Source organism: Dermacentor silvarum, chromosome 7 (genome assembly GCF_013339745.2).
Source record: "Dermacentor silvarum isolate Dsil-2018 chromosome 7, BIME_Dsil_1.4, whole genome shotgun sequence".
Taxonomy (NCBI): Eukaryota; Metazoa; Arthropoda; class Arachnida; order Ixodida; family Ixodidae; genus Dermacentor; species Dermacentor silvarum.
Window position 1 is genome coordinate 161,632,451 of NC_051160.1, and position 22,214 is coordinate 161,654,664.

Genomic DNA, 22,214 nt, shown 5'->3' on the forward strand with positions numbered 1-22,214 from the left:
GTGGTGGCTCAGTCAGCAGAAAAGTTCAAGTGTCCGCCTTAAATGACAGTTCGTGTCAGAGCAAAGAAATGCACATCTTGCCATCTTAATCCCCAGCTGCTACACATCACCACACCTATCTGCATGTTGAGTTCCTGTGAGCATGTATTTGTTGCCACCATGCACGAGTCTCGCAGCCTTCTGATTTTCATCTTCAAGTTGTCTTTGTCACACTCGTCAACAACATAAAATCCTTGGGCATACTTCCTGTATGACACATACCCTGAATCTGTTGTATGCAGAAATCCAAGGCATCTGATGCGGCGCGTTAGGAGCTCTGGGATGACTGCTGCCTTGTACACAAAGAAAAGACCTTGGAGAATGTCTTCCCAGATTGTATTATTGAAATATATGCGCCTCACTGACATGCAGTGTTGGCACTCAAGATGATTTCTCCAAATAACACGATCACACCACAGTGTCGTGGCAGTTCCCAGTTGTCCCTGCACCTGATAAACATATGCATGGTCTCGTTTCAAGGGGACCTCCCCATCAATGATTTCAGAGCAGAATGCAAGCATCGATGACTTTTTGGGCAGCTTTTGAAGTGGGGCACTTCACCTGTTTCTGGTCAGGTGATGCGTGAATAATGTTCATGGACATGAACTTCTGTGTCCTCAACGTCAGTGTTCTTGTCGTACAGTTGCATCATATTTGCGTACTCCTGTACTGCTCTGGCCTCGTTCTGCAGCCCATATAATCTGGGGTCATCCTGCTTGAGAACTTCATTGCGAGGATAAAGGATTTCTTTAACAAGCCCTTCAGGCTTTTGGCAGTGAAGAGCACTGCAAAAGTTTGACGCAGTCAGTCTGCCAGTTCTTTTGGCTGGCCAAGCAGGGTTCTGGCTTTGGCCCAGTCTCTTGACGAACACTTCCTCCCTATGCGTGGCTGTTAGGGGAACCTGGTTCTTGAGGAACTCGTCAAACAACTGAAGCCATTTTGGCGAGTGCAGATCCTCTGTGTCAGCAATGGGGCTCTGTGGTGTGTGAAGTGCTCTCGTACCGACGAGTGTACTTCAAAGCACCCGCGAAAAGGCTTAGCATGTTGAAAAGTTCAAACACGCTACAGCAACCGTCGCCTCGCTCATGAAAGCACGCCGCTGACACTAGCGATCAAAATCCTCGCTAGGACTACGCTTCGGTTGAAACAAAGGTTGTCTCGAACCGAGTAAAACTGTTAAAATTATCATCCGATGCCCCAAGAGGTCCACGTTGGGCAGCCAGTTGTGGGGTCTCACACGTGCTCTTGGGACAAAGGAACGACAACACAGTTGTGCAAACAGTCAAAAGGGCATTTATTGCACCTTTCATACACTAATGCACGCTAGCCGAATTACTACGCATACAACATTCACATGGGCGCTCGACAAATCAAGGAAGTCAGACTCACTGCGACCAGATAGCGAGCAAATATGTTCGTCCCATGCTATGACACCATCACCTAGTCGTTCACGTGTACGGTCACGCGAACGGTGGCACGTTTGAACGATCCGTGTTCGTCCATACCGGCATCCTGCTCCTAGCTACGCGAGCGAGACTGTCCCATGAAGCGTGGATCGGCGCCCGTATCGCTCACCGACCCCAACACGAAGAGGAAGCGCCTTCTACCTTTTGCTCCCAAGTCACCCCGCCGTTCGGTGGCGTTAGCATCGCGACACTCACGCCATCTCTCGCAATGCTCTGCAACCACTACGACAACCGCCGGCTGTTAGCCACACGGAGAAGCTAGACTACAGAAGACGCGTGAGAGTCGCGCATCCCCACAGGTCTGATGAAAGGCCACTGGAGATTGGTGTTCACAAAGGCATTAGAAGTGTCTGTGTACAAGGCACCTGATGGTGCTGCATGTGCAGCCATGCACAATGTGTGCATGCGGATGGGTGACAGAGCTGCTGAAGAGCTTGTAGAGGACGACATCAGCGTTTATGACGTGGAGGATAACATGGAACCGCCATCCCAGGATCCAGAAGCAGGACAAAGGAGAGACCATGTGGCTGCCAAGCTTTCCTGTCCAGTGCCATCTGGCGATCATCACTACCATAGGTCGTCTAATACCCCTGTCACACTGGACAATTTAATGTCATTCGAACTGAATGGCATTAGCATCGAATTACATTATTCAGCTGCTACACAGCGATATTTAATGCCATTTGAATCCAATGACTTCCGCAATGGAATGAGTTCAAGAAACTCATTCGGCTTCGCACTCGAAGTGTATGTGTACGCTCTACCCCAGAGACAAGGTAAAATATGAAATTGAGCGTTCGTAATTTGAGAAGCCTTCATGTAAAAAAAGGCAATTATTTTGCGTGTTTTAAGGCATCTAATTTTAACAAGAGAAAAGCTTTAGGGCAGGCTATCACAAAATGTTTTTACTCTCCACCTCAGTGAATCTGGCCGCAGTGGCTTTACGAGTCGGCCATACTGTAAACAAACAGGCGCCTGTGTGCACGCACAAAGCAAGGTACATAGCAAATATCCGCTTCACCTGCTAAAAATGAGCGTCGTCGTTCAGCACCGCCATGTCAGTCGTATCGTTTGTGTTCAATTTATCGGCTATGACTACTAAGCTGGCTAAGCCTTGTCTTGGCCTATTGTGGCCAGACATTATGTAATAGAAGTTTAAATGCGTGTTATTTCAGTGAAGCGACACCTCATATTTATTTTAAAATATTGACTTTTCAAACACTCACCAATACCTTGTTGTACTGTTCTTGCCAATTTTATTGGAAATATCGCTATTGATATCATGACCAAATGACATTATTTTTTTTCTGTGTAGCACCACCACGGGTCGAATGGCATTTGCTGCACCAAATGTCATTCGAATCTAATGACGTTAGAATGACCAGTGTGACAGGGGTATTAGGCACGCTGTTTGACTGGCTGAAGGACAAAGTCGTCATGCTTTTTTTAAAAAGACAAATCAATATATTCTGGCAATTGACAAGGCTTTATTTCAATCTATCCTGAAAACTGACATGTCGCGTATCATATGTTATGTTAGTATAAGTGTCATGAGTTACCTTTATTTTATTGAAACAACTAAGTTAAACAATACAAAATAATTAAATAAACTCACGCCATTACACAAAATTGTGTTTAGGCCAGCACAACAATACACTAGTGGTAAATATGTTCATGATATGCACAAGAATAAGTGTCCGCAGCACTTATGCAAAAAACGTTAGATCTAAGATATTGTAGGGAAAAAATTTCTAGGAAGGATGCAAGGCAGGTAATGTACTCTAATGTCTTTGTTTGATGTGAGGTGTCAGCTGCTTGAATGCATACTGATTTTCCTTTCATAAATAGCACCACAAGTGTATACAGGGCTAATTGAACATTGCTACAAAAAAATTAGTGGAAGAGAAACATCCTTATGAACTAACTGGTTATGGACATTTGAGTAGTGTATGCAGTGTGCTAGAAACTAAACAAATAGCTAGATTCTGAATTTGTTGATAATTTCATAAGTGCACGCATTCAAGCAGCTGACACCTCAAATCATACAAAGACATTTGGGTACATTACCTGCCTTGCATCCTTCGTAGAAATTTGTTCCCTACAATATCTGAGATTTCAAACAATGTCTTAATTAAGGGCAATGAGCAAGAAGATAAATATTTTTTTCTTGTTCTATATAATAGCTGAGGAGTTGCTCCTCAGAGAACATTTTTCTCAAGTACTTGTGACAGCTCAATGAAACTTTCACCACTTATAGAGTTTGAGCTCCTCTTTTCAAATCTGCTTTTATTTTTTTAGTAGCTCATTTAGTTATATTTTTGCAGACCATGCATTTGTAAAAACAATGCATTTTCGTGCAAGCTTAGGCAACAATAGCGAGCCCAAGAAAACACTAAAAAATAGCTCATAATGCTCCTACTGAACTGAGGAATTCAATAAAGCAAGAAAACTTAGTGTAACATGTGTGTGTTAGCCTAGAAAAAAATTCCAATACCGAGTTTCAGTTTTATCATTCCCCAGGAAGGAACTTTTGATATTATCTTGCTGAATATGCTAGTGGAGAACTGTGAAAGTTGTTTCTTTGAATTCAGGACATGTTAAACTATAAGCATGCCAAATTTCATTACGATCTGACTACATAAAGTGCACAAATTTTAGTGCACAAACTGTAAAAATGCAGCAAAACGAAGAATTTGAGAAAAACATGTTTGAAGGTTAAAAAATGTTTGATACTATACTGTTCCACCAATGTTCATCAAATTCACAGAGAATGTCAGCAAAGCTGTCTTGAAGTTCACAGTCTCAGAATGACCCAGCACCATATGTCGGACCCTCACAGTCCCTGCGAGCCGCCTCCTCCAGGCGGGCCTTTTTTGCTTCACTGCGGCGGTGGGCCCTTGCTTCAGCTGTGACCTGTTGTCATGCTTGAAATGCGCCTCTTGTTGGCGTCCTTGCTTAGGGAAAGCAATTCCTTGGACGGGAGAACTCCAAGTTCCGGAAGCACTTCCTCAAAGCCAGAGTGCCCTTGATAAAGGACAGCGATTGCTGTCGCTGTTTGAACAACAGTTCTTGTCGCAAACTTGGTCTTTGGACACAACAGCCATATCTTACTATTGAGCGATTCAGCAGCGTTCTGTGTCTGCCCTTTCACGCAACGCTGAAGCAGCTTTTCTTCCGTCAGTCTTTTGTAGACTGGCAGCATTGCCTTGCCTTGGGAAGGAGTCAGGATGGGAGTGTGGGGTGTTGCTGGCTCACATAACGCCTGTGACCGCTTGTGCTTGCACCAAGACATGTCTCCATCTGGGCAAAACTTGTGGCTGCTGGCACCATCCCTCGAGCAAGAGTGGAAGTAGGATGCCCAGACAGCATGTCCCGACACTGCCTCTGTTGCTCGTAATCACAACCTGAAAGTAGCCCTGCAGCTTGTGGATTGTTGCATCCTTCAGCTTCTCTCCTCTCGGCATCTTCAATTTTCGGAGAGCCGTTCTGAGTCTTTTGGTGACATGGTTTGTGCAGTACTCCTTTAGCACAGGAACACCTTCATAAACATTCAGCTCTGATACGGCAGTATACGCTTTGCTGTCCCCATCAGAGGGAAATGTTGGGAACTGCAGAGGTACGGTATAGAGGCCTGTCCTCTTCCATATTCTTAGTGCAGCCTCGGTCTCCATCGCGTGTGCTGAGCACGTCGTGTTTTTCTCACACACGGGTGTGTGAAAGGCCTGCCAGACTTCTTCTCCATCCTCCAGTGCCTTGTGCCTGCTGCAGCTGATGCAATAGTTGGACAGCACCTCAAAGTCCAAGCACAGCCCCGTGGCAAGGGAAATGGCCGTACCGACACCATTATGGCTTTTGTGGCCTCTTTTTTGCCATGTTCCGTCGAACATGACGGCTTCTTTCGAAGATCCAGCCTCTTCAGCTGTCAGCTCTCTGGCTCGTGCGAAGTTCTCGGCGGCGGCATGCACTTTCTTGCCTATGGCAGTGAAAGTCTTGTGATGCACTGGTTTCGGAGCGCCAAGAATAGCACGAAACCGCACAAGCTGCTCGTGTCCGACGCCAATCGCACGCGTTGCGACCACGGACTTCATTCACATTCACGGCGAAGCTGTCCCGTGCACTGCCGCGAGCAGACGTCTCCTCACTTTTATTGCATGATGGAGATACGCGGCTTGAAGTATAAGTGGACGAAATGACAGTTGCAGGACATGCGTAATTTCGGCAATAAAGTTTCAAAAACGATGCCAGGCCTTTTCGCTTACCTGCCGATTCTCGGACAGAAAGCTCGCACCGTCCACAGTTGGGGCATACTGCGCCGCTGACGAGGTTCTGCATCGCGTCGATCTCGCAAATAAATGTACTTCCGCGTTCATCCTGACGCTTGCTTTCATCGTCGAACATCTGTAACTTTTGCTCTGAAGCATTGACGAAGTCATCGACGCTCCGAATGAAGCTCGAACAATCCAAATCGGGTGCGTCACTGTTGCCGTGACTAGGCCTAGCAGCAGACGAACCTCTCGTCGCCAGAGCTCTCCGCTTGCGCTTGGAGCGTCTTCCCTTGTACTGATGCCTCGTCATGAACTTCCGTGCATGAAAGTAGCGATTCTTGCTTGCATCCATGCGGGGAAAGGAAAGTAACTCGGGCAGTTGCGTTCGTTGACGTCTCGGTAGTCTCGGAAAAGGCAGCAGAACGAAGAAAGAGCGCCCAAGAGCGCCCGCATCCGAGTGCGCGTCGGAAAGCTCGCAACCAATGGCAGGGCTCCGATCATACCACGTGACTACTCGCGACGCTATACCACGGTAGGGAAACAATTTGTTTTCCGTATTTTCAGCAAGAATGCAGCGCCGCCGCAGTGGGCTCTGGGAGAAAAGGGCCAAGCCTACATGCCCGCGAAATTTCAAGAGCAGGCAACGCCGCGGAGCAAAATGCCACGTGCGCGAAATTCGGGTAAATTCGCACTTTCACGAGCCACCGTGAGTGCTTTTATTGCATTTTTTGATAACTTTTAGTTGATTCTCAGCTTTGATTTTTTTAATATATTAAAGAGGAGGCTTCGAGGAATACAAAACAACACGAAATCAGTTTTTTTCGAAAACAATCGCACACTTTTGACCCGCATCTCCCCTTAAGTTAAAAATAATATTGTTGCGAAAATTACAGACGCTAACAGTCACTTATGTTAACCTAACTCTGCATACGGCACAAGTTACTGCTCACCACCTCTGTTTATAAAAAAATCGAACATGGGCCCCATCAATTCCGTCTGTTTTTCCACGTTGGTGAGGATGCGATCCATGACATTTTCCTTTTTCTTTTTTTTTTGAGTTGTGTCATCACATCTGCGTTTTTTCACCGTTGACTGCTCATCCTGCACGGAGCAAATAAAACAAGTTTATGCAACCCGAGCCACAACTGTCAAGAAATGCAAGTGAAAGGTTCATCATACCGCTTAGTGGTGATTAGGGACCATGTGTACGCAGAAAATCAGTCTATAGGCACATTTTCGATAGCACAGCACTATATAAATTAGCATACCATCCCATGTTTCTACATCTAAAAAAAAATATAACTCGTGGGTTCAAAGCAGATGCTACTTGTTGCATTGTAAGATAAAAATGATGAACTTGTCAAATATTTTCGTCAGATATTTTCCAGAATGTATAAAACAGCCTCTGATGTTCGACGGAGGCATAGCTGACTGACTATTTGAGATGACAGACAGTGTTTGAAGTTTAAAATCACGGACACCATAAAAGCCCATGAATGAGTATGCCTCCAATAAGGTATGGTGTTACAACATGCTTTTAGACTGCACCAGCATATGCATGCAAACGCTATTTTCCCACTCAGATCTGCAGGTACATGTTATGGGTTATAGATAGCTTAATTTCTTACTCCCGGTATGCATCAATGGCTCTCCACAAAACTTTAGCTCGCTGTCGTCCTAATTCTGTAAAGGGCACACAAGTACTACATAACGCCATAAGCAATGTATTTACATTAGATTCTTACTTTGAACATGGTTGCATATGTCTCTACTGTAAGTCATAAGCAATGATGCATTCCTAATAATTAACAAAACTACTTCGAAAAGTGCTACAGCTTTTCAAGAAACGATTTAATTACAACAGTGCAGCCTTAAGGTATACTCACAGTGTCTTCCCCATTTTCTTCGGCCTGGTGTCCAGATGCAGATGCAATAAGCCGAGGTGGCGTTATCGCCCTCCCGGACATCATACAATTCAATGAGGTCAAAGAAAGGCCACAGGAGCTCACCGTCCTCATTTCCAGTTCCACTTGGAGGATTTTTTAGATCCTGAGGAGAGATACAAGCCAGAAATAGTTATATTGCATGTTTAAATGAAGACTCTAGGTAGCATTTTAAAACAGCCATATTATCGGTTTCTTCGGAGACATACCATCAGCGGTGGCGACCATGGGTTAATGGGTGATGCGAAGTAATTAGCTGTTAACTGAAATTGAAGATTTCAGTTAACAGCTTTAACAAGACTTTAACGGAGAGCTTTAACAGCTCTCTGTTAAAGTCCTTTGTATCCGAAAAAATTCGGTTACCCGCTTGCTAGTGACTGCGAGCTCCAGCGCGTAAGGATTACAGGCGACTCCCAGTTTGTTTCACGCGCATCTGACAGCCTCAATTTGTCGTGCGACAGTAGCGAAGGTAATCACATTCTTCGCTGCAGATCCAGAAGGCTGCGTCATAAGTTAATCTGACAATGATCAGCACTGCTGCTGAAAGTGTTAATTACCTTGTACTTTTTCAAAAGGTTAAGCCACTTCTTGCGGCACTGTTTGGGTGTGGCCCCCTGCAGCCCTGCATCTTCAATGATTCGTCTGCAAGTGAGTGAGATACTCAGATTACTTTGACACAATTCCTCATGTTGACTGAGTTTACAACAAACGTTTTTATGTCCAGCTACTGTTACGTAATATACAACATTCTGTGTTGATTGCATGCAACCAAACATGTAGCACCTGTGCATTGATCCCGCATATGTCACAAACAAATACAAGAATAACACATCGCAAGAGACAACGAAGCTTCGAGCGGCCAGTGAGCAAACGACGAATCGGCCAGAGCGGCAGAAAAGCGAGGCACCCTGGTAGAAAAGTTCCAGGAAACGACGCCAGGAGAAAGTTGGCTATCGCACCGGGAGTTGAAGACGGGCCGTCGGGTTCCGGACCTGAGCCACCAGGACTTCACCTGACCGGGGCCTCCTGCCAACCCGTTCCTGGGCGTCGCCACTCTACCCGATCGTGAACTGCTGCCTGAGGCCGGCGAGCTTCTGCGCCCGTGAGCAGTCGGGCTATCGGCCCCGAGTTTCATGTCCAGCTGCCTGGCCAGAACGCCACCGCCATCTGTCCGTGCCGCCAAGCCGCCCGCCTTCCCTCTTCAAACCGGAGCTACCGCATTCATCGGCCGATTCCATCGACATTGTGGTGAGACGAATGCCACGCCACGTCTTCTAGTCGTTTCGCCGCCTCCCATCCACTGCGAACTATTACGCGCCCTCACACACGTGCTCAGCCCGAACTTGTGTGGTATTATTACTATCCTAGCTCTGAGTATTTTTTTGCCGTGATATTTCTTTAAGTGTTTTTATAATGGGTTACTTTTCGTTTTAGTTTTATTAAAAGTTTGTGTGTGTTCTCCAACAAACGGCTCTGTCCTCAATTGGGTTCACGGAGGCTCCGCCTCAGATAATCGTATGAATCGTTAAAGAAAAGAACCTGTCCTCACACGCTCACATTTTTTAACAGCACTGGCTTTTCTTGTATGTATCAATTTCACACAAGCTCAGGTCCATGTGCGGCAGTCTTGTCTCTAAAGCTCGCGAGACATGACTGCCCAACTTTCGTCAGGTTCTGTTGAATTTCCCGTGTTCTTCCTACAAGAAAGAAGAGGACGAGGATCAGGCTAGGGAGCGGGTGAGTGCGTTCGAAGGGACTAGCTGCCACCTTGGACGTTCTGGGCTGAGGTGGACGCTAATAAAAGCCTCTCTGAGTCTCGAGTTTCTGTTGGCTGTTCCGTGTGCCACGTACTCTAACATTTGGTGCCGAAGAACCCGGGAAGCAACAGCCAGGAGCTACCGTCAAGGGACTTCGCTGGTGGCTACCGACTGGAACCACTGCCACGAACCACGGCGGTAGACGGATCAGCTGACCACCATGGATAAGCTCAAGTTGAAGCGAGCCACAAGAAGGGCCCAATACACCAGGATCATTCAAGAGGCAAGTGCGGTGCTAGAAAACAATGTCGCGACATTGCGACAGATTGGCTGTATTTACTAGTGGCTCAAGAGCAACAAAAGAAGTGACACTTTGACGTGCGTGCTCCTACAGACTTTCCGAGCATGGGCAGTGACAGATGATTCATGCCGTTACATCAGAGGCGTGTTCGACAGAGGAAGTGAACGTATGTTCGTAACAGAAGCTCTCTCAAGGCGGTTAAAGTTGAGGTGTCTTGGCTTTGATACCATAGCAATAAACACTTTCGCCAGTGTGAGCAGTTGCACACCGAAAAGATTTCGCATCGTCGAGCTTCACCTCCGAAGTCAGCATTCCGACTTTGAAGTTGCATTGAGAGCCATCGAGATAGCCCACATTTGCCGAGACATATCAGCTAACACGATGACTCCTTCGTTCGTCACATCATTAAAAAAAAACCGGGCACGATATCGCCGATGAACTGATCCACCCGTCCATTGAAAAAGAAAACGGAGTAAGTGTACTAATTGGCTCCAGGCACGGATCCAGGGGGGATGTCCGGATGTCCTGACCCCCCCCCCCCTCAGATTTCTGCATCACCCCCTCGCCGATGGGGGAATGGCCCTGTCGCAAAAAAAATATGGCCACATCAGCATTCTTCAAAAGTTTTTTTCGCGAGTACCAGTGATAATCAGGCATGTAGAAGTAAAGCTAGCTCGCTCACAAGCTTAGTTGTATTCCGTCAGGGTGTGGTGTCGTGAAGTTGCCGTAGTTATTTTTTCTCATGAACACCTTGGACCTCCTAGCACCGGCCGCGCCTTACTCGTCCCGTCGGTGGCGTCGAATGAATGAGGGGACGTCCCTTTTGCCAAGCACGCCGATGTCCGTGCGAGCGCCTTCGCGCCTGATCAACTTAGTTGCCCCTTGGGGTGTTATCAGTTGCCTCATTGGCAGTCAACGGTTCCGCGACCAATCTGCTTAATGAAAGATATCACTTGTTGAAGTGTTCATATACGGGGTTTGTCCGAAAAGTAATGTCAGTGATTATATTGTGAAGCGACTATATGTCGCAGCGCGCTAAGTCTAGTTGGGATTGGTTGAGAGGGAAGTTAGCTTACGCACGCGTGGTCGCTCAGTCGTCTGCGACCGATCTGGAGAGTAAGGACAAGGTTTTTCGTCGACTCATTTTCATTTACCGTGCAAGCCGTAATGCAGCGCTTGTTGGAACAAAGGATTGCCATCGAGTTTTGTGTGAAACTCGGCAAGTCTGCAGTGGAAACTTTTCCTATCATAAAGACAGCTTTTGGTGATAATTGTTTGTCAGAACGTCAAGTTTACCGGGGGCACAAGATCTTTTTAGAAGGTTGTGAAGAGGTCAGCGATGAAGCCCGCGCTGTACCGCCATCAACGACCATCACCGACGAAAATGTGACGCTCGCGAGATATCTTTTGTACTCAGACCCTCGTTTGAGTGTCCGTTTAGTGGCACAGACAGTAACGATTCCAAAAAGTACCGTTCACAAGTTTTTGATGAATACTTTTCACATGCGAAAAGTGTGCGCGAAGATGTTGCGCAAAATGTTAATGGATGACGAACAATCGAGCCGAGTTGAAACGTGCCAGGAGGTTTGAGACTTGTGCGAAAGTGACACCCACGTTTTGGACAATGTCATCACAGGTGACAAGACTTGGGTGTTTGAATACGACCCCGAAACAAAAAGGCGAAGTGCCAAGTGGCACAGCTCGGCGTCCCCTCGCCCCAATAAGGCCAGAATTATCAAGTCAAAGGTCAAGACCATGCTGATTGTGTTCTTTGACATCAATGGCCTTGTCCACCATGAGTTTGTACCCCATGGCACAACCGTGAACGCCAAATTCTACGTGAAAGTGCTCAAGTGACTCAAACGAAGGCTTCATCGCACCCGGCCTGATATCGGGGGCGATTGGAAACTTCACCATGACAACGCACCATGCAGCCTGCACCGCCTTCCTTGTGACGCGCTTTCTGGCCGATTGAAAGATGCCAACGGTTCCCCAGCCGCCTTACAATCCTGACGTGGCTTTCCCAGGCTGCTTCTTCTTTCTGCGCTTGAAAATTCCCATGAAGGGACATCATTTCGCGACAGTTGGCAAAGTCGAAAAGGCTTGCACCAAGACTCTAAAGGACATTCCTAAGGAGGCCTACCATGACGCCTTCGATGGTTGGAAATCTCGCTAGAAGCAATGTAACGACGCAGGAGGAGCCTATTTTGAAACATTTTATTGTGTTGTACCGATCTGATCAATTTCTTTTTAATCAACTCACTGACATTACTTTTCGGACAAACCCTGTATAAATAATAACACCTAAACTAAGAACTACACATGGGCAACTTTTTTTTAAACTGTAGCCCTCATTGTGATCACAGTTACACTTTAACAATATCCAGTACGAGCTACACTGGCCTAGCCAAGCCCGTTTCACGCGGCACATCAAGAGCCGTGCTGCGCATGCGCAAGGATCAGTGATGTCACACGGCTTGCGCACCGGAGCCGGCACCTCTCGCGCACTCCACCGCCGCCGCGCGCGACTCACCGCCGCCGGTCTGCGCATTCCAGAGGAGTGACGTCGTAGCCGTGGTAGACGCACTTGCGCCGGCGCGCGCTCGCTGTGCAGTCGCCGTCTGACACTACGCTGGAGCCGCTGCGCTTCTGACTGGCATTTGCCAGTGTGGTATAGCCATGGAGAAGGAGAGCGCAAATGCTGCTCTCAAGGTAATCCTTGACAATCTAGACAACCAGGAAAGCTAAGAATAATCAACTGAACCTTTGCTAACGCTACGTATATCCTGGCATAGCCGAGCTAAGCCACCGCAACTTTTTTTTCATTGTAACTTCGCAGTTTTATTACCGTACATTAAGCGTGGTAGGGTCAAAGCCGCTGGATCCGTTTGTCTGAGTGGGCGTTCTCTCGGAGCGGGGCGAAGTCTCGAGCAGCGGCTGCGAAGTGGGGGAGCGTGACGTGAGCAGCCAACGCCAGCGCGCGGGCCAAGGATGGCGTCCCGTGGTTAGAGAAACGGGAGCAGATGCGTGCCTTGTGTAAAAGGATGACGTCGCGTGGGAAACAAAACATGAAGACGCTGGCTCGCGCTCTCGCCTATTACGCCACATCGTTCTTCTTGTAGGTGGCGTCATGAGTCTTCATACGCGGTGATTCGCATATCGTAAACAACCAGCGTAGTGGTTGCCGCGTTGTAGCTCCAAAGCAAACGAAGGTGTCTCAACCGAACACAAAGAATCTCTTTAACGAAAACAAGGTGTCCCAACTGAACTCCAAGGACGGACCCGTGCTTACGCATCTCTAGCAAACCTGCAACCGATCATCCCAAATTTTATTTTAAGAAACAATACAGGCTGGATATACCGGGTGTTCAAAATTAAGCATTATGGTTTTCTTAAATTTAGGCACTGGGAGGCACGTGAAGACCACCTGCGCAAATAAGTTATGTGGCCAGGGGGACACAAAGGGAGATGATAATTATCGCTGTCAGCAGCCGAATTTACTAAGATTGAATAATTACCTTTTTTATTGACTGCAGTAAGAAACACGACTGCCTCTAAGTTTTCATTACAAACATACCCACTTCCTGCAGTCGACAAAAAATAATTGTTCAATTTTAGTTAATTGGGCTGCTCACAGCGATTATTATCATCTCACGTTGTGCCCCCCTGGCTACATAACTTATTTGCACAGGTGGTCTTCGCGTGCCTCCCAGTGCCTAATTTTAAGAAAAGCATATAGTTTTGAGCACCCTGTATTAGCAGGCACAGCCGCCAAGCACATGGCTGTATTGGGTAACGTCCTTTTCCTTTAAGCTCGGAGAAACCGATACCTGGCTTATCGCTACAGGTCTTCTTCCTCTTTCTGGGGTTTTACGTGCCAAAACAAGTTCTGATTATGAGGCACACCGTAGTGGAAGGCTCTGGATTAATTTTGACCACGTGGGGCTCTTTAACGTGCACTACAACGCAAGAACACGGGCGTTTTTGCATTTCGCCTCTATAGAAATGCGGCCACCACGGCCGGGATTCGATCCCGCAATCTCGTGCTCAGCAGCGCAATGCCTGAGCTGACTGAGCCACCACGGTGGGCTACAGGTGTAGCTCTAGACGTATAAAACGTGGGTTTATCGTGAGCAGAAACGGTGAATTTCGGTAAATAAGCAAGGCTACTATCATCATCATCATCATTGACAGAAGCTGACCCCCCCCCTCAGAAAAAAACCTGGATCCGCCCCTGATTGGCTCAGACCAGATGTGGGCGGTGATGACAGGTGAACTCTCCAGACCGGGAAACGAGGAAACACTCATCGCTATGAACTCAAAGTTCGGATGGATTTTTCAAGGGAGCACCGAGCACTAGTCGTCAAAGCCAATCAACTCGCGAATCTGCAAGCAAGCCAGCCGTCTGCAGAAGATGAGCAGTTGTTGAGTCGGCAGGAGTTGCTCCAGAGGGAAGTCGACAAGCTGACAGCCACAGTGGAGAACTTGTCCAAGCAGCATGATCACTTGCTTGTGGAGAGGGACAGCCAGGCTCGCCAGCTTGCCCTGCTCACTGAAAAACTCAAGGAAAAGGATAAAGATACACAGACTGCCCACTTCACATGCCTAGCTACAGAATCACACATTGACAAGCTGCAAGACAACCTAAATAGCAAGGAGAGTGATGTTGTGAGGCTCACATGTCGAGTGAGAGAGTTGGAAGCAGAAGCTGCATCAGCAGCCGAGTCCCATTCCCACCTCCGGCAAGAAAGCTAGAGGCTTCATAAGAACTTTACACTTGTGGCGAAAGAGCACAAAAACATGGCATCTGACTTGGAGAATGCTGTACAACAGAAGAAAGACTTTGAATTTCAAATCCAGGAGTATGTGATTAAAGTGGCCGAAATAGAAGAGCTTCCTGCGTACAAGGGATCGAGAGAGGGAAGATCTTTTGGACCAGTACCGGTCCCTTATCTTGGCCAACGCTGATCTGCTGACTCAGGCCGAGCAGAGCCAGAAAGAACAAGACAGCAGGGATGCCTCACGCAATAGCCTGCGTCAGCAGCTTGCACGACAGACTGTGACGACAGAGCAGGAGCAGAAGCTGGCTTCACTGGGAGAAAAACTATGGCAGCCTTACAAGAGTCCCTGCAGCACAGCGCTGCCGAGGGAAGTCGGCTGAAGGAGGAACTTCAGAAGAGCTCAGACACGTGTGCAAGGCTCGTCGAGCAAGTGGAATCGCTTCAGGACCAGCTCGCCAAAGAACAAACTGTCAACAATCAGATTTCTGGGCACTTGAGGCGCCTAGAAGACGATCTTTCTCTGGCACGTACCGAAACAGCTATGGCTCGCTCCGACGCAACCAGTCTGGAGCGCTTGCTTGCCACATCTCGGGAGCAGCGCTGCCAGACACACATTGCCCTCGAAAGGCTCTCTACCGAGATGGAAAACATGAAGCTGGAGGTGCAAGCAGGAGCCACGAGCAGGGCAGCCCAAAATGAGAACAGTTTTCTCAGAAGCAAGCTGTCAGAGTTTGAGCATGCAGTGGAGCAACTAAAGCAACAAGTGTCATCAGTGAACAATATGCAAGGGTGATTGAAGTCTACGCAGGAGAAGATGGACACATTCGCTCTTGCAAGATAAAGTGACAAGACGGCCTCGTCACAAGGGCCATCCAAAGACTGTGTCCACTTGCACTACAGGCATGACCGCACTTCGCGGCCGGGAATGTGTTAAATTTCTCACGTTCTTCCTACAAGAAAGAAGAGGACGAGGATCGGGCCAGGGAGCGGGTGAGCGCGTTCGAAGGGACTAGCTGCCATCTTGGACGTTTTGGGCTGAGGTGGACACTAATAAACGCTTCTCTGAGTCTCGAGTTTTTGTCGGCTGTTCCGTGTGCCACGTACTCTAACAGTTCGGTTGACGTTTAAGCTTAATTTTAGCTTGCACCGATTTGTTGATGACATGCTTTTTGAAAGTTATTTCTGCCAGCGGTTTGGTCACTAGGTGGTTTGGACCTGGAAATAAGCAAATTGCAGTACATGTAAAAACTTCACCTGCTCACACAGCTAGCTTTAGGCTGCTCTGACACACATGCTTATATGTTCACTTGTTACCATGTTGTTTCACATTACTTGCCAAGATAGTAGATTACGCTTAAATGTTGCAACAGAGATGTACAAGCAGAAGGTACACTGAAGCTGCTTAATGATGATGTTTGTTCATCCACCTGCATTCACCACATGCCTATGCTGTTTGGTGATTTTTACTTAAATGAAGCGGTACTGTGTTGTTCTAAATAAAATGAGTGTCGCACCTTGCGTTGGTGCCATCCATCTACATGGAAAGCCCGTGCAGGACGGTGTCCGAATGCCCCGGATGGCAAACAGCAGAGCAGCAATGTGCTGGCACCTTTGGCTCTGGCGGCAAGATACACAAAGAAGAATAAAAAGAGATTATACTGTGAAGCCCAGTGAAAGCTTTTAAACAAAGTATTTCATTGACAGCACAGACCGTAAACAACTTCCTAGCAGCGTCAAGTTTCCAAAAGCAGCAGCTTGATCTTGGTGAATGCGTTGTTATTATTTGATGCAGTACATGCAGCGAGAAAAGCACTCTCAAACGTTATGTGTGTTGCTCTTTCCTTTTAGTCCATCTTTTTGCACTGCACATACCATTACATGATGTTTCCAGCTGCGCGGGTGAACTGTCACATGCAAGAGGTCGCCGGCGGTATTGAAAAAGAAGACGACGAAGCTCGCGGAGCATTCCGAATGGCGCGAGCGCTCGAGGCACGCGAACTGAGGTGTAATCCGCGAGGGAGAAGCATCGAAGCAGTATTATCGACGTGGCTCTTGAGCTGGAAGGTCGCTTCGTCAGCCATGCTCTGACGACGGGAGAGCGGAGGACCCGGCCACGAAGCTCGTGACGCTGGCAAGGCCCAGGCGTAGCTGTTGTGCTCGGAGACGTCCGGACGAAGCTCCTGGGACCGGCCGCTGCTGCTCACGGTGGTTCCGTTCTTCTCAAGAATCCCTCTTCCTCGGCCAAGCCTGTTCAACCGAAAATCACCGTGACACCGGGTCGCCATGCCGATCGACGTAAGGCGAAGAACGCTTCGCGAAGCCTAACCCGGCGAGTGACACGTTAGCGGCGGCTACCGGGGCACCAGCCACACACTCGGTCAGGTCAACGGAACCGTGAGGCGTCGGCACTTTCGGCACACGCAACACGTCGGACGAGCACGACGGGGACCCAACAACAAGAACTCCAAACCGACGGTCCGTAAGAGCCCGCACTTCCTTCCTCCATGATTGCGACGCAGTTAGGCCGAATTTAGGGTGGCCAGACTTTGGCGAGTCAAGGCTAGGATTGACCTAGAGACTTTTAAGGCGGAGCTAGGCTCCGAAACTGAGATAGTTCTTTTTCAGTAGTTTATATTTAATCAGAGTTTGGTGTTTAAGTTTGAGTGAACATTTTTGGTGAATTACGGTTTTAGGTTTGTGTGCCTTGTGCTTTTACCGTCCTTTTACATATTAAATCCTTGTTTGCTATGCTGCCAGTCGTGTGTCTCCTCCATCGAGAGTGGCGCATGTACGCAACTCTCCGGCTCCCAAGCAAGTAGAAGGTGACACGAACTGCTTGACGGCAGCAGCGTCACCCATTCTTTACCTAATACGATTTATGCGTGGTTGCGACCTATTTCATTGTGCATAATGTCTTGCGCCATCGGATAAGTGCTTGTGGAGGTTAACACTGTGAAATCGTCCACATCTTTCACCTTGCTATCCTTCCTCATCACACCGGCACTTTCAAATTGCAGTCGAACGCGATCCACATCGAGTGCCGCTAAACAGGGGAACTCTATCGCCATTATAAGCTGTTGTCTGCACCCTAAAGCTCAGTGAGGCCAACCAACTCAACGGAACCATGCAGCAGCGACCATTTTCGATCAGAATCGGAGCACTTGCTATAAGCTGTAAACTTATGCACCAAGCACAGTTCCTTGTTTAATTTTTTAAATAGTTTACTTTTGTACCTGCATCATCATGAGAATTTATACAGGGTGCCCCAGCTATCTTCAGCCAGGGTTTAAAAATACTCCGATGCGCCCTAAGCCGATGCTACCAAATGCATTTTTCTTACCATCGTATGGAGTGAGTAAGACTAATTAACCAATTAATCGGAACACAAAAAATAGTCAAGATTAATTAATTAACTTTCGAAGCAACAGTGTTAGGCATGTAATTCCTATAGAAAAGAAGTAGACTGGTCTGTCAAACGCCCAATTAAAAAGTTTCTAACTTTCTATCTATTCATAATTGGTGTTATCCAGATTACTGCAGATGCCCGCAAAAAAAAAAAAAGAACCACGTGACATATGCGCTTGCACGCCGCGATTGCAGTGCTCTCAGACTTTGCGCGTACGAACGAACATCGCATTTAGCCGGGTGTACTGCCGCTTAATAGACGACAGGGCGAAGACGTTGGTTGTGTGATTTACGCCAGCGATATTGCTTCCCTCATGGCGGTTCATGATTGCGATAAGCACTGCGAACACAGCGAGTATCGTTTGCGCTGTTGTAAGAAACGGTTGCGTCATTTCGCTATAGCTGTAAGGACAATAAATATGCCCGAAAAAAACTTTTTCAGAACGCTGACAATGGCAGAATAACGGACACCTCAATGGCCATAAACATAACATCAATCATAAAACAGTCTATTTGGCGACATGCGCTTTCACAACACGTACTCGAAGAGGTCACCTTGTGTTGCGTTACAACACTGGGACCTTTTGAGCAAGTTTGCTGTCGCTGCCTTGAGTACGATTGGTGAAATATCGTGGCATACTTCAGTTATCCTCTCCTGTAAGTCTTCTGGGGTCGTCGTTTCCGTGTTGTATACGCAATCCTTAATGTAGCCCCACAAAAAAAAGTCAAGAGGGTTAAGGTCGGGCGACCTTGCCGGCCACTGAACGGGCCCGTTTCTCCCAATCCACTGCCCTGGGAAGTTCAGATCAAGCCATGCGCGTGCTTCGCTAGAGCTGTGGGCTGGCGCCCCATCATACTGATACCACATCGCGTCAAGCCGAGCCAGCGGCATGTCGCAGCGGAAGTCTTCAACAGGCCCTTTAAGAATCTCACTTGCGTACCTCCGGCCGGTCAGTGTGTTGTTGAAAAATAGTGGGCCAACGATTTTCCTGTCATGTTACGCCACACCAAACACTAAAAGACCATTGATATTGGTGGCGGGATTTTCCGAGCCAGTATGGATTTCGGTCACTCCAGTAGTGTGCATTGTGGACATTTACTTGAGAATTTCGGGAAAAGGTGGCCTCGTCAGTCCAGAGTACCTTGCCTAGAAAGTCACTATCCTGTTCCATCTTGAATCAAAATTCAATTCGCGAAGTCGTCTGTTTTGAAGATCCCTGGGCTCCAGGCATTGATGCAACTGCAGATGATAGGGGTGCAGTCCAGCTGCTTGCAAAATCCTCCAGACAGTTGATTTGGACACTCCAGTCTCCGCGCTCACGTTACGTGTGCTAGCGTGTGGATTCGTCGCCATATACGCCAACACATTGGAGCGCAGCTCGTCAAAGCAGCCGTTTTGCTTCAATGACTCATAATTATTCACAAAGGTCATCGGGCTAGGTCACGTGCCAGAGTGCCAGCTGCGAAATATTCTTTCAGCCTGCCGTCTCTGTCCTCCTGCAGTGCCTAGGGCAAGAACCATGTCTGCTTTTTGTTCGTGTGAATAAGGCATCGCAGTCGAAAGAATTTCGCTTCAACAGCTGACACACGAGTCTGTCGCTTTCCGTAACTGCCGCGTTTGTGAATCGCTTTATGCAGCGCGAGCGATAACGGTTGATGATTTCGATCGCACGACCACCTCCTGCTTCACAGCCCTTTCGCTTTTAAGCGGTGGTACACCCGGCTAAATGCGACGTTTGTTCGTACGCGCGAAGTTTGAGGGCACTGGAAGCGCATATGTCACGTGTTTTTTTTTTGTATTTCGCGGGCATCTGCAGTAATCTGGAAAACACCAATTATGAATAGATAGAAAGTTCGAAACTTTTTAATTGGGCATTTGACAGACCACTCTACTTGTTTTCTATAGGAATTACTTGCCTAACTTTATGTATTAACTTCCGAAGCAACAATCTTGACTAATTAACCAAATAATCGGAACACAAAAAATAGTCTGACTCACTCCATACGATGGTAAGAAAAATGCATTTGGTCGCATCGTCTTAGGGCGCATTGGAGTATTTTTAAACCCTGGCTAAAGATAGCTGGGGCACCCTGTATAGTTGAAATAAATAAATGCCAATTCAAAGCACTTTTTCGGGCCCCATGGGGGATGGCTAAATAGGTCTGTTTATTAAATATAAATATAACTGACAGGCGCATTATATATATAAATATGCGAGAGCGGGTCAGATCGTTTGGTTGTTTGTCCCCTCCCCCCCGCTTGAGAAATAGTTGGTATGCCACTGAGCATACCTTTCCTAGGTGCTATGCTATAAGTGAGTGGAGAGGTGACTTCATTGTCACCAGTTTTGCCTGCTCACCATGAGTTTATTCCAGCAAAATGCACCTCGTATATTTTGAGCATGTGCGTCCCTTCATTAGTGGGATAAATTAGGTTGTCACCTTCTGCCACATATTCCTTCAGAGCAGTCAGAGGCATGTTCATCACTAGCACATCCCAGTTGGGCATCCTTGCATTGCTGGCAGTTGACAGATGGCAAGATTTCCTTGCAAAATGAAACCTGCTATGTAGTGTAGAATGATGGACTCTGTTGTGGAGAGTTCTTCAATGAACAGAATTTGAGTCGCTTATCTCCTTGGCTTCGACTTCTGTCTTTTCTTTCTTTGCCTGGGAGAGGAGGTCTAACTGGTATTCGCGGTCATCGAGATCGCAACTCGTCCGTGGGGTAAACAAAAATTGCTTCAAGCTCACTAGTCTCAGAGCGCATTTCATGTCATACGCACTGGGTACAGGTTTTTTCAGCCGCACCATCGAAAACAGGTTATCGAGGCAATCCTGCAAGAGTCTGCTGGTAAGAAAAAAATTGTGCCCTCATTTCCCAGCAACACTTCCTGGAGGTGCATGACAACGGTTGTTGAAATGAGAAGGCCAGCTTGGCATGGCTTCCACAGTGATGTGGACCCCATTTTGATACTTATAATGGTCTCCATTGCCGTGTGTAATGTGCCTAGGGCGGCATAGTACTTGGCCGTGCTCCTGTCACTTAAGGCTGTTGTTGGATTGCGAGGTGACAGAGCGTACCACTTGGAAATGAGTTCCAAAAACCATGCAGTAGATTCGGCTTCCCGTTCAATTATAGATTCTCTTATTAAAAACCAAATAGCAGCCGGTGCTTCACGGAAAAACTGAACGGCAACACCAACTTTCATCTTTGTGAAATGGCCGCTGCTGGTGTGCACCTCGGATAGATTGGGTGCTACCTTGAGCTCGTGCTCTGTGTCATAGTTGAGCACAGCCTGAACATACTCAAGTTTGACTTGCGATGATGGCAGATTGTTCTCCTTTATGGTGGCGTCGCTAGACGTAAAAACTGATAAACTTAGTAGCTGACCCCTGAGATTTTTGAGGACGTGTGCAGAGTCAGCAGTGAAAAACAGTTGTTTTCCATCCAAACATAGGTGGTATAGAGCACATTTCTATAAAAAAGCCAAATTCTCGCTACATTGCTCGATTTGATGCACTCATATCGGATGTCATGACGCGAACTCTGAGGGACACCTGACTGCATAATTGAACTAGATCTAGAACATGATGCTTGAGCACAAAGCCCTCTACATGATTTCCAGTGAATTCATAAGTGATCACTTTTTTCCACCTCCGATTTAAACCGCCTAGCATGAAAACCAAAGCATGATTGGCCGGCTCTTCAGGTTTTGGAGGTAGTGTGTTGCCTCCAAGGAATGCATCTTCAGCACGGTCCAACTCATATCCAGTTGGAATCTCCAATTCATTCAAAAAAAAGGAACGGAATCTTTTCCCACCTCCTAAGTATTCCCGGAAGGAATCTCAAACCTTCGAGCCTGCGATCTAGTGCCCTGTTAGACGGAAGGGGATATCCCAGCTTTCTGAGCGTTCCATATCCAGTTGTCCTGCAAAACTTAATTTGAAGGCCTCTTGACTGTTTCTGGCATCCAGGAATTGCCCCAGTTATTGCTCCTAGACAGAGGTGGGAGCTGATCTGCATTCAGGAACTTGATATTTTTTTGAAATATTTCTGACTTCACTTTCAAGCCTTTGAACTTGGTTTATGAGGCCCTTAATACAGTTCTTGGCGGTAGCATAATGTTCCTGAAGCTCTGTATATTTTGTCGTGATGTCCCTATCTGCTTCTTCAGCTCCGCAGAATATGAGGAAGTAGTCAGTGTCTCACTAGGTGCGCCGGTGTGTTCTCTTCTGTCTGCATCCTGAACCTGCTG

General features: G+C 47.3%; 1 pseudogene; it reads right to left on the reverse strand.

Moving 5' to 3' along the window:
- Positions 1-205: 205 nt before the first annotated feature.
- Positions 206-9,388, reverse strand: LOC125947040 (uncharacterized; annotated as a pseudogene).
- Positions 9,389-22,214: the final 12,826 nt, after the last annotated feature.